The sequence below is a fragment of the Cygnus olor genome, chromosome 3 (genome assembly GCF_009769625.2).
Source record: "Cygnus olor isolate bCygOlo1 chromosome 3, bCygOlo1.pri.v2, whole genome shotgun sequence".
NCBI lineage: Eukaryota > Metazoa > Chordata > Aves > Anseriformes > Anatidae > Cygnus > Cygnus olor.
In genome coordinates, this window is record NC_049171.1 from 84,032,763 (window position 1) to 84,045,990 (window position 13,228).

The 13,228-nt window shown below is 40.0% G+C and overlaps 1 protein-coding gene across 1 annotated transcript in view; it reads right to left on the reverse strand.

Moving 5' to 3' along the window:
* ADSS2 (adenylosuccinate synthase 2) overlaps nucleotides 1-13,228 on the reverse strand; it is a 35,886-nt gene that overhangs the window by 21,587 nt on the left and 1,071 nt on the right. The window lies entirely within an intron of this gene.

Genomic DNA, 13,228 nt, shown 5'->3' on the forward strand with positions numbered 1-13,228 from the left:
TGACAAAAGATCTACATGAGATCTTCCTCACCCAGGAAATCTGCTGAACTTGGTTTGTCAAACTTGACAATTTCCACAAGAATATTAAATGTCATATAGATTTTTGGATGGTATCGTGGTTCAAAGGTACGAATGCTTTGGAGTACGATGTTTCTAGAAGTTATTGGACAGACCCATAAACATTCTAGAATGTGGAAACATTTCTAAAAGCATTCAACAGTTTTACTTGCTTCCTATTACATTTAGGAAAAATAAGTATTAAAAGTCAAACTGCAACCCTAGCAAAATAAAACAAAAAATAAAAACAGTTAAACTGGGTATGTGAAGCCATGGAGTTATTAGGAAGGATGCGTGCTGCGGGTTGGCAACGTGCATGCTTCTTGTTCTGAATTTGTGGTCCTGTCTTTTGCTGATTGTTTCTCATAGAAAAACATTCAAAGTTGACTAGTTTGCTCTATACCTCCTCAGCTAGCACAAGATATTTGTATCTGAAGTCTGCTGTTAAGGCATGAATCTAGACGTAACTAAGATGATCGTGGTTTTCCCAAGTCACAGGTGACCACTTATACCAAGCAGCCCTCAGTGTTCCTACCTTTTTTCATTACCATGAATCATGAGAGTATTAACAGATTTATTAAACTGCGAAATAACATCCAAAATACAAAAGGAGCCTGTGTCCAAGTCTCAAAGAGGGTCAGGATAGGCTTATGAAACTAAAAAAGATTACAAAATAGTTACCAAATATCCCATTCTCATTCGCTGTACTTTTGAAAATAAGCTTACACTCTCTTGTGACCAAATTGTTTGTGCAAGACAAGGTTACACACAAAATAGTCCTGTTTGCTGTAACCACAGGAATATTTAGAGACATCTTACACACAAAGTGCTTTGTTCAAGGAAAGACAATGGAAAGACGTAATATTCCAAGCCTTTTTTCAGTACAAGACAAACTGAAAAAAGGCATTATATGAAAAAAAGAAAGAAATATGAAATATTAAACCATGGAATTATAAACCTGAAATATTTCACAGTAGTTTATAACAGAAGATCTTCTCTAAGCAACAGACTAAAAAGCTATTCACTACTTCTGCAACATTTAAAAAGCATGAAAACAATACATAAAGCCGTACATCTGACATTACAAATAACAAATATTCTTAGCTCCCAAACCTCCCTGCAAGTATATAAACGTATATTCTACAGGTAAATGGTATCTTAGCAAGGTCAGCAATGAAACTTCCCATAATTTCAGCATTATTTGAGGACTTATACCAGTCCCATCTCTGGAATGGAAACAGGGAAGCCTTACAAACTTTCACCCAAAGTTGAAATGAGTTTGTAACATGTTACAGAGTTTTCCCATTTAGTAAGCAGTACCTTGAAGTGGTAAAGATTTCTGGACACGGATGGCTTTCCCTGCACTTGATCCGACTTCAGCAGAGAAAGCCAAATTTTGCATTCACAACATATGAAACATATCAATTGCATAAACAAAGCAAGCCATCCAAGGTTATTCTTTTAAGAAAATAATGAAAGTTCAGGAATAACCTTCTTCTTCCTCCCATCCTCTCGGCTCAACAATAACTGTTAAGAAAGTTTTATCAGTCCGCCACCTCTACCACTGCACCTTTGATTGACATAGCAAATAGATCATTTATCACTGTTTTCTAAATGCAATGCTGATTCTCCTGGGGTACTGCAAGTTATCCCAACAGTACGTGACATTTAATGTTTTGCTTCTCAAGTTACTTTTAAATAATAGTTTTCTAGCAACAAGAACATGAAAAAGAAAAAAATGACCATTGCAGATCACGATTACTGATAAATTCTTAGTCTCTTCTAAGTTTGCCAAGCTACTGCCATTCAGACGTGCTAACAGAAAGTCCAGTGACCAGCCTGCTCGAGTAGGGTGTTCAGCAGGGAGACACACAGCGAGTAAATCATCAGAACATAGCTGCTGGGTTTTGGTGGTGTCCAGACTTTTCCCTAGCACTGCTGAATGACGTCAAGATACACAGAGGTGTGTTGTTTCTGTGCTCGTTTAAAAATACCCTGACATAGTGGCTGACAGAATTAAAATGGCATTTTACCCTTTAAACCCTGAACTACGTGTACAGCACAGCTCATACTTCATCTAGAAGCAAGCTGGTTACCCAAGTTATATGAACTTCACCATCTTTGCTATTAGCAGCTATGCTTTAAGGGATTTTGCTAGAAACTAAAGCAAAAAACCTCAGCACTGCATGTGATGAATCACCACTTGACTACACTCTTAGGCCATATTCAAGGTTTCCTAATGCTTGTTTTCAGCTTATACTCAAATTTCAATCTCAGAATACAGTTGTTTGCATTATGATAATGCTTGCAATATGAAAAGATTTGATCCCGGAAGAGCTATTGTTATCAGTTGCCTGGTAGAACAATTGATAGGTAGGACTGTCTGGTCACTCCACATCCTGCTTTGGGCATCATTCCATCAAATTCTTTCATTTCTTCAAATATTTTTCATTTCAAACTGTATATTAGGAGAACACTACAAAAGCAGCATTCAATTAATTGAGTCTTCAAAACGTTGATTTACAGGTAAGCCCTAACCTAATGCAGAAGTGCAAGCATACAGTTACACAATTGGGAATTGTAGTATATTAAGAGAATGATTCACATTACACTAAAAGCGAAGTACTAGTAAAGTGTACCTATGCTGTCTGCTCAGACATTGTACAACACAGCTGTGATAAACATTTCTAATTACAAAAACTTGAACTCAGAGTTCTAGTGGCAGGGGCAGTTGTTGAGTTTTGGGTTGGGTGTGTTTAGGATTTTCCTTGATGGAAGTTCCCCTACCCCTCACCCCCAACCCAGAAACTGCTGATAACACGAACATCATCACAACTATTGCCTCTGGGATTAATTCAAGGTAGAAACTGATGAAGTCACTTCTGGCATTGGTCCTTTCCATCCCTATTTCTCTCCTCCTCCCTCACTATGCTAATCCAAAAGGGATCAGTTAGATCATTCAAGCTAACGCTCCTCTGATTAAAATATTTAAACATTAAGGAAGTACTCCTAACTGGGTTTAACTAATAGTGAAAATAAATTACACGGTTTATGCCCAAATAAATTTCAATACATCGTATAAAGCTTTTCCCAGAGGGAAATAAAGACATAGAAGTCATTTCTTGAGGTTGGCAGTACTTTCTGACTAACTGGATAGAGTAATCTGTCTACCGTATCTTGGTAACCTGAGTTCCCAAACTGGGAGAATTTTCTCCCAGCCCCGGGAAAATTGAAACACCTACTTTGGGACAACACATACAGAGAGAAAGACCAGAAGGTGTTCCTGCTCTGTGTGGACCACACCACGTGCACGTGGCAGCAGCTCCTTTACCCTTCCTCCCTGCACAACGGCACGGTTCCTTCAGCTGAGCCAGGCAGAAGCACCACGGCCAACGTGCTCACCCACTGGGGCACAGCAACCCCGGCTTCAGCTAGCGATGGACGGACTGCAGGAAAAGGCTGAGGAGAGGAAAAGATGACTTCTTATGCACAGGAGGCACAGTAAGGCACCAGTGGCACTCTGAGCAATGAACTTTTCTTAACGGGGATGCTTCCTTCCCATTCTGCAGAAAGGTGGCACTGGGAGCCCCTCTGGAAGCTGGGACGCAGGCGGTGGAGAAGGTCAGGCAGCCAAGGCAGAGCTGGCTTTGCCAGAGTAAAGAAAGAATATCATGTGGAGTTAAAAAAAAGAAAGGAGACAGAAAATAGAGAATCGAGAAGAAATAGCATGAGATATTGAGGAACTTCTAACAGACACTGAAATATCTCTCTAGGTTACTACTAGGCTAGTCAGGTAAAAATGTAAACCATCTTCTCCCTGACATCCTAATAAAACTTACTGAGAAGACAGATTTTTATTTATTTATTTGTGTATCTCTATCAATGCACAGCACTGCGTATTTTTGGCATACTCCGAGGTTTCCAAAATTTGATTTTCAGAAGTCAGCAATCTTCTTAGCATTGTGAGGAAGGCTAACAAAAAGTTAAAAGCATTCAGTTCATTTGTCCTCTCTCCTTTCCTTATGCTATTTTTTCCCCTCACATCTTTTAACTCAGTATTTAGAACGGCTCTCCTTCCTCCCATTGCAGATTCATTGGTGCTGAAAGGATCAGCCCTTTCAGCAAGCAGCCCAAAGCTTCACCAAATTACAAAAAATGTTAAATTGCAACTCAAACAGGATTTCCTCAACTTGTCAACTGCTATGAGCATGGACTTTGCATTACAGTTTTGCCCTTTCTTAATTTTTGACTTTTCCTTGTAGTCCAACACCTAGTACCACCGCTGCTTCCCAAAGCTGGCTTCACGACTGGTTTGCAGTTTTCTAGTTGCTGCCAGCACTTCTGTGAGCAATTCCAACAGGAATTGCCACCAGGTGACACCGAACATTTGTGCTGAGAATGGGGGAAAACACGAGCTTGCTCAGAGAGAAAGGTGAACTGAACGCCTCTTTTTTTCCCCAACAATGTTTGACCAGCTCACACAGCTGTGAAGATGGGGATCAGAGAAATAGCTCTTTAATCACAGCTTTAATGCAAAACCAAAACCAAAACAAACAAAAACACCCTCAGCTATGAAAGCTCCTTATTAGTATTCCTTAAAAAGTAGGGTCTTTAAACTTGTGTGCATATCCAGCTCAAAAGTGTGCCAACTGGATCAGAAAGGAGAAGTTTCTATTTATTCGGAGATGCAGAGCAAAAGTCATGAACAAGCATCAACCTACTCACTTCAGTGTACGGATTTAGTTTGGGGACTTTTTAGTTTGATGCTGTTGGATGAACAATTTAAAATCCCATTGAGACGCAATAGCCTTTTTTTTTCTTTTGTGATAATACGACTATTAAATTATGCTATTATTTTAGAGTATTTTATGTCATTAAGTAGAAATGGAATAGTGAACATCAGATTAGGCTAAAGATCACTATCCAATCTATAATATTTAAGCAAAACCTGTTGTTGTAAGATAACTAAGTATGTAAGCTTTTTAAAAAGGCATTATTCCAATGCCACTAGCGCAGTATGCTTAAATCACCTTCTTGAAAAAGCATATGATCCCTGGCCACCAGCTGGTAATCCTGAAATATCCAAGCTATTCAGCATGGAGAACAGCTAAGTATACAGGAATCTGATGGAAAGGTGCACACTAATAGACAAATTATCACACCAGTACAATTAGAATGACAGCAGTCACGGTAACAAAACCCCTTATTTACCTACTTTCCAGAAGCCTCGTTCCAAAAAACATGGCCTATGAAACAATTCTTCTGAAGTATTCCTTGCAGAGCAGTAAGCTGCTCAGAGAGATTTAAAAAAAAAAAAGGGGGGGGGAGGGGAGAGGGAGTGCCTCCAACCTGCTGGAGAAGATTAAGTAGCCTAAAAATCCTTCTCAGTGTAAGCACCACACCCAAGAACCCACATCCATGTATTCCACATCGATAAGTTGGTCGGTGCTATGCACCAAGCCAGACGCTGTTATGAATATACCTATCCTGGCCGACCTGAACAGGATCAGTTACATGTGCACAGAGGGGGCATATGATAGCAAAGGCAGCTACATGTATTGTACATCTGGGAGCCTTTTGATAAACATGCTTAGGAAACACCCCATTTGCAATAGTGTTGTATGCCTGGAGATACTAATTTTGAAGGGAGAAGTCATTATCTGCTAGCTGACATTTTACTGGAAACAAACCTGAATTTTCAATAAATCAAACAAGTGACTGCCGCTAGCCAAAAACCACTCTCAAAGCACTGGAAGGCAGTACTTACCGCAAGCAGCACACACACATCAGTACCAGTACCGCATCATGATCAAGACAGTAACACTAGAAAATATACTGAGGATAAATCAACAGTATCAAAGAGGACTTCATTTCAAACGTATCAACTGAACTGTATTTCTAACATCTATGTACATCTATGTACAACCTATGGCAATTTTAAGGTAAATTACTTCAGCATTTCCCCTGCCTATGCAAAATGACTAGTTTTCTCATATATTCTAGCTATAGTTTTTAAATGTCTTAACCGGTAGTTAAAATATTTGGGGTAAAGAACTAAATAGAGTTTGGGATAATCTCATATACGTACCTGACTACAGTTTCATGAATATTTCCTTAGCTCTGAAGACTAAAACCAACTTTTAGGACACTTCAAAAGGCGTATTCTAGAACCAAACCAGTAAACTTAAAGAACGTACAAACAATCTCTAACCAAAACAGTCTGCTCGTTTTGAGCCTTCCTCTTGGACAAGAGCTCCTCAGCTCATTACATTCCATCCATACATAACAGCTTCCAAACATACAAAGCATGGAGAAGGAGCTCTCATAATAATATGCAACAGCCATGTTTTCCCCTGGAATTGCATTGCTGTACTGGCCGGAGGATCCCAAGGAATTGAGCTGATATTCCTTGTATGTTGAGCTGATTCACTGGACAAATAAGGACCAATTATTTGGGGGAGAGTTATTAGAAGATAATTTAACAAAACTAATTTAACAAAATAGCAGTGACTTACATCTGCCTTCAGAAAGTCTAACTGACAACTGCTTCACCAGTCTCTGCATCATGACCTTTAGCGTCAGCATTAAAGAGATGATGTTCTTAGACAAAACAACTGGGGGAATGGGCCAAAGTTGCACCAGGGGAGGTTTAGGCTGGATATCAGGGAGAACTTCTTTACTGAAAGGGTTGTGAGGCATTGGAATGGGCTGCCCAGGGAAGTGGCTGAGTCACCATCCCTGGAGGTCTTTAAAAGACGTTTAGAGGTAGAGCTTAGGGATATGGTTTAGTGGAGGACTTGTCAGTGTTAGGTCAGAGCTTGGACTTGGTGATCTTGGAGGTCTCTTCCAACCAGATTCTGTGATTCTGTAATTATTTTCTTGCTGAATTAAAATAGTGCAAGAAAGTTCATCTGCTAAGACTTCAGGTTTACTGTGCTTTATCAACCACTACCAAAACTCAGCTACAGAAATACCGAAGTTGAAATAAATGGCCGTTTATTGGGATGTTCATTTCTTTTCCTGTCTTTTGTTGTTGTTTGTTTGCTAAATATGCAGGCACAAACACAGCATTTCCTAAGACGTCATTATTTAGCTTTCCATAAACATACTTCAACAATAATATTATTCACCAAGGACATAAGATTAAACTGGAACAATTGTATAACGTCTGCTAACTTAAGAGCTCCTCTGAAGCCAAGTGAAGCCAGCTATTGAGGATGCACGGAATCTCATTTTCTGAAAAGACTCTGAAAATGATATAAAACTATATTCAAAGGCTTACAGGAAAATCATGAAGTAGAACTTCTCTCTTCTTCCGTGAGCTTGCTCAGGGAAGTCCCTTGCTCCTGGGTTTATAGCCAATCTCGCTGACTTACCTGAAAACCATCCACAGGACTTTACTGCTTCTCCTTCCAGTTTATGAGAGAAGGATTTGCAGCAACTCTATTTTCCTGGTATATTGGACTCTTCTAGGAAAAATGTACACATTTACTCTGTCACTCACTGAAGACCCTCACTCCGAAGATTAAGAGGTTCATTCTAGCTTTACATAATTTTTTTCCTTTTTTCTTTGAAGTGCAGCCTAATAGGAAATGTTAATGTACCAACCCAGATAACCGGCAAAACCAAAAAGGAAAGTGGTGTTGCTTGTTCACAAACTGAAAGCAAAGTATGATTTCTCTTAAAACAAAAAAAAAAAAAAAAGGACGCCTTTTAAAGCCTTGGTGTTGAGCACCAAGAATAAAAGGAAATTTGTGCTATGTGCACTAGCCAAGGAAGTCTAAGCTTAAGTATAAGGCATGTTTCGGTATACACAAGGAGAATATGCACTGCAGGAACACAGAAAAAAATATACCACGTTTTTAAAACTGAGATGGAGGAACAATGGCATATCCTTCCCCATTTTAGATCTACATAAATTCAAAATACACATTTAATTTCCAGCACATATCTTCACAAGTCAAAGCAGCCTAGACATTAGTACAGTAACCAGAGTACTTCAATCTGCTACGAACAAATGAGGACAGGAGAGCAGTTCTCGATGCCTCGCCAACACCAGCACCCTCAGAATTGCCTGGCCCACGTTACTGCAACTTTACCTAACAGTCGAAGTACATAGAGGAAAAAAAGATTTATTAAAAAAGCAGACTGAAATTACTATTAAAATCATACTGTGAATGGCTCTCTGTACCGATATTAAACTCAGAATTATTTAAAGCAGCTCTGAAACACCACGATATGCACTTCAGAGACCCCAAAAGCCTATGATGACAATCAGTGGCTTTTCTTATGACATGGTAATGCCAAAACCAGGATGCCACCGGGTAGGGCAAAGAAATCTTTCAAGTTATCTCCTCTAGAACAGAAATTAGTTGTCTAGTTTAAAGCGATGTTATCTTATGCCTCCATTAAGGAAGAAGTCATACGCTCCCTCGAGCTCTCCCTGTTGGAGGGGTGTGTACATGGGCAAGCGTGTATATATATATATATATATATATATATATATTTTTTTTTTTATTATTTTTTTTTTTTTCACAGTTGACTTTCATTGCTACCACATTCCAGCATTAATTTTCAGCTTGGGGCAACCGCTGTTGTTTTTGAGCTAGTAATGCAAGTGACTGCCAAGTCGGGCAAGAAGCAAGTCAATGTTGCTCTGGCATCATATGGTTGTAAACACTTTCATTTAACTCTTAGATGGAAAGCCAAAAATAGATTAAAAGAAATGATACTACCACTACTTACAATCTATATATTTTTTCCTTCCTGCCAGAATCAGCTTCTTGGAATGCTGAGAACACACCTCTAGCAAGCTGATCAGAGTCTATCTCACCCTTAACTCCACTACATACCCTAACATAACATAACTGGCAATCACTACGCTGTTTGCTTCTCATTTCAAACTATATTGCCAAAAATCTAGCTTCAGCTTCAGGTTGCCAATCACACCTCCTTTAAGAAAAAAAAAAAAAAAACAGAAGAATAGCACCAAAGTGCAGATAACAAATTAATCGCCTCACATCTCTGATGTTTGTGATTAATTTCTTGCCTCTTTACCCCCTCCCAAAAAAATGAATGTGTAGTTATCAAACTGTACTATATAACCTACTCCTGGATTTCAATATAAACAACATTCAGCATCTGGCAATTATCTTTGTTGGTATTTATGCCAATCAACTCATGTTTGTAAGATGTGAACCTAGTTCAAGGAGCCATCACGTTACATGCTTACCTTTTAAACTTCCTGAAAGTTTGGCCAGACTTCAGAAATTTCTGAATGTGTAGTACAAGAACTAGTGCATCTGAACAAGATCAAGAGTTTGGTTTGAGGCAAATATGACAGCCTACACACAGTCTTATTTGTTAGAAGAAAACAGGCAACTGTTTAAAAGAAAACATTAATTTTACTTAAGTCCAGCCCAAGTTTCTTTTACTCATCTCAGAAAACTCTGTATGTTTCTCTGTGTTGACAGACCTACCTCTGAGGAACTGCTACAGGAACATGATATTTGGAAAGACTCTTTACAACTAGCTTCAGCTTGGTTTCACCTGATTTGCAAAATCTTATATTGTTGCAATGCTTTACATGTACTAAGTAGGGAACAGATTCCATTTTGCAAATCTTCATTCAGGTCCAGAATAAAGACCAATCCAACCCGAAGAGATAAAAGAGACCCACTGAGGCAGGCTGATAAGGAACAAGAAAAATGCTGAAAGCACCAAAAAAACACTGTTTGCTACATCTCACAGTAAAAGAGTTAAGAAGGGTTATGAGAAACAAAAAGTGGCTTTGGGAATATTTACAGGGAACATCTTCTAGATGTGGGAGGTAGTATGGGAAATATAAAAAACGTATTTGAAATTTCACTAAACTGCTACAGAGATCTCCATCTGAACCGACCAAATGAAAACGGCAAGATGTAACAACAGCAAGGCGGAAAGAACAGTAAGCAACCAGCCGACCGAGGTGCAATTTGTTCCTTCGTACTGTTAAGATCTCCTGTTAACGGCACAAACTTTATGAATGGGGAAACGGGGTTTCAGCTGCCCTCCTGCGTGAAACTGACAGGGTTTCACTGCTTGCCACAACCGGAGGTCACCTGCCAGGGATGCTCCAAGCCGGTCCGTGCAGCGTGTGACTCGCTCATGCGGCAGGCCCATCCCGCTGACCTCTCTCTCCCCTCACCAGCACGCATCATTGGCACGCTGCCGACCGCTGCAAGGTCCACAGGCGCGCCCAGCGCTTCAACGAAACGGAAGCTCCAGCTGGACGCCACGTATCGAACGCCTGACCAGCTGAAAAAGCACCAACTGCTATAGATAGCTATCGATCCTGCTATTCCCGGCCCTGCGTGGCCTGACTAAAACACCTCTTCAGATGGAAGTATTTAGAAAAATAAAAAAAGTGGGTTCGGTGGATGGAAAACACAAAGATTCCTTTTTTTTTTTTCTTTTGAAGTAAGTGGATATATACAGACAAGTGATACAGAGGCATAAGGTCTGAGGACTTAAGCAGTTGTCAACTGATCAGTGGCAACTGCTTAACCCCAAGAACCTGCCCGCGGAAAACTTCTCTCCTGTTGCATTGTAATTGCCATGCATCAACTGATGAGCAGTGGCATTACTACACAAACTTCTCTGAGGGAGGATTAAGAACCCACACACTGCAACAACTGCACATTAGTGGTCCAGGGGTAAGAACTGTGTGACCCCACAGCACGCAGAGCAACACTGGGGAGCTAACAGGCAGCCAACACTGAAATCAGCTCTGTTTTGGAGTAGTAGTAAGGCGTATAATAGGACTGAAAAAACAGGAAGACAAGATTCTTTAGCGTAGCGAGCATGGCTTAATAATAATTTAAGAATTCAAAATCCCATTCACCTGTGTGAATTATGTGCTCTGAATAAATCAGGTACCTCCAATACTAAGAAAAGACAACCACCAACAAATCTGCTGATGAAATGGCTGAACGAGGGCTGAATCATGCAGTGAAGACAGCATGGGTTTTTTTGCTGCACTGTACACACCGGTACATGGTGCAGGAGTATTAATATAAGAGATACAGTATATTTTTGTACTGACTTTGTTTTGATAAAATGATTACCTAAAATCATTTGCTTGCATTAATTTGCCATTCCCATATCCATTAACAAATGAAATTTTAGTAATTACATTCCCTTATTCGGTTCCATTTTGAAATGTAGGAAGTCCTTGAATCAGAACAAGAAATGTTTTCCTTTAACTTTCCATTACCCGTGGAATTGATAAAAATACAACGTATGCTTTTAGAAATTGCCAGGTTTGAGAGCAGCAAGGCTAATTGCTTACTAAGAGGAAACTATGTCAATAAAAAAAAACACAAAAGCATTGTTTTTCTGGCAAGTTCTCCTGAATCTCAAACCCATTCTTGCTCTGTTCTACTGTCTGGACTACGATTTATGTGATACCAGATAAACAGACTTTGCTTTGCAAGCCACTGAAGCCCAAATGTAGCTTAACTGCAAAAGTCTTACAGATATGTTTGCTTTATCAAAAATATCATTTTACCAGATACCTCTTAGAAGTAAATTAAGACCAATTCAAACATAACAGTGGAAGAACCAGCACATACTACGCCTGTTGTGTAGACACGTCTGTATTAAATGCTTCTGAACCCTCTGTCCTAGCAGTGTCCCCACGAAACAATCTTAGTTGCCAGTGCAGCTCCATTAGCAGCTCTATGCACGCAGCCACTGGACACATCTTAATTTGAGCTTGGTCTGCAAGGTCAGTTGTTGCTGAAATCACAATACTAATTTTGACAAACACAAGTGTGTCTCCTGACAAGGAAATCCCGTATTCTTTTCCTGAGCACAAAAGTACCTTCAACAACCTCAAAACTTGAGATAAAATAAGTTTGGGGTGCTATCTGGAAGAAGTACAGCCATAATACAGTTTATGACCAGATACACTGGTTTGCTTACTTGTACCTCTTCCAGATGCCACAGTCAGCCAGCCAGCCAAATGACTGAAGAAGTCATTAGGATACCTGAAAGCCAGGAGACAAGAGGGTACAGCCACTGATTTCAGAGTACAACTTCTTGCGATGCCTTTCTTTACAGGTGTTGTAAAAGTAAACAGTAAACAATTGTCAGCTCTGGGACGGGACTGTTTTTATAGGCTGCATCTGCACAGAACCAGGCACAACTAGAAAACCACACCAGAGTTCCCAGAATTTCAATGCAAATATCACGTAATTTTCTAAGACATCTTAAGTTCTACTACAACTTACTAAGTCCTCCAAGAAAATAGTTGTATTAACGCACTTTCCATAGGAACATATTTGGTCTCATCCATGGGTATTCTAGCAACTCTGCGGCACAATAAACAGTAAGAACCATCTTAGAACGAACAGAGTATAACAGTGAAATAAGAATCAGAAGTATGGACTGCAGAAATCCAACAGTAGCAAGGGGCAGACCGAGTTGTAACCTTTCTTTATGGACTTGTACTGATATGAAAAGCACAAGAGTCATTTTCACACTCTTGCTTACCAGCAGTAACAAAACCATCTGCAGGTATTCTTGCACAACACAGAGCAAGATAACTTAATAGCTCAGTGCCACCACATTCCTATTTTCCCTCCCATTCTAAGATACGGTTCTTTGTGCTTACCTTGTCCAGGGTTCCTCTTTTTATTACGTTCCCCTGAGCCAAGTAAATTCAGTTTTGTTTACTAAAACAGGAGAAAATAAAACCAACCCCAAAAAATAGTTCCCTGCCATTTTGGTGAGTTAAATCAACTTAGCAAAAGCAGTCAAGTGCAAGGGTGAGCACATGGGAGGAGGCCAAGAGAACAGGAGGCCCATCAACAGGAAACGGAAGAAAGGAGGGAAAAAAAAAAAAAAAACTCTTTCCTTGCAACAGCAACAAGCAGTTAGAAATGGCAGGACTGGCCACGAAATTCAAGCCTGAGATAACATCACAGCTTTGCCCTTTTCTCGATTCGATTGAGCTGGGAGGAAAGAAGTAACAAACGAATTACATCCCCAGCACACGCACAGAAACTCAGCCTGCCTCCCCCCCACCCGCACGCCTTGGCGCTGAGCGTCGGCACTCACCTAGGCGCCTCCATGTTTCGAGGACAAACTGAGTCACCACGGCCGCTAACCCTCACTGCACTGCCAGGCA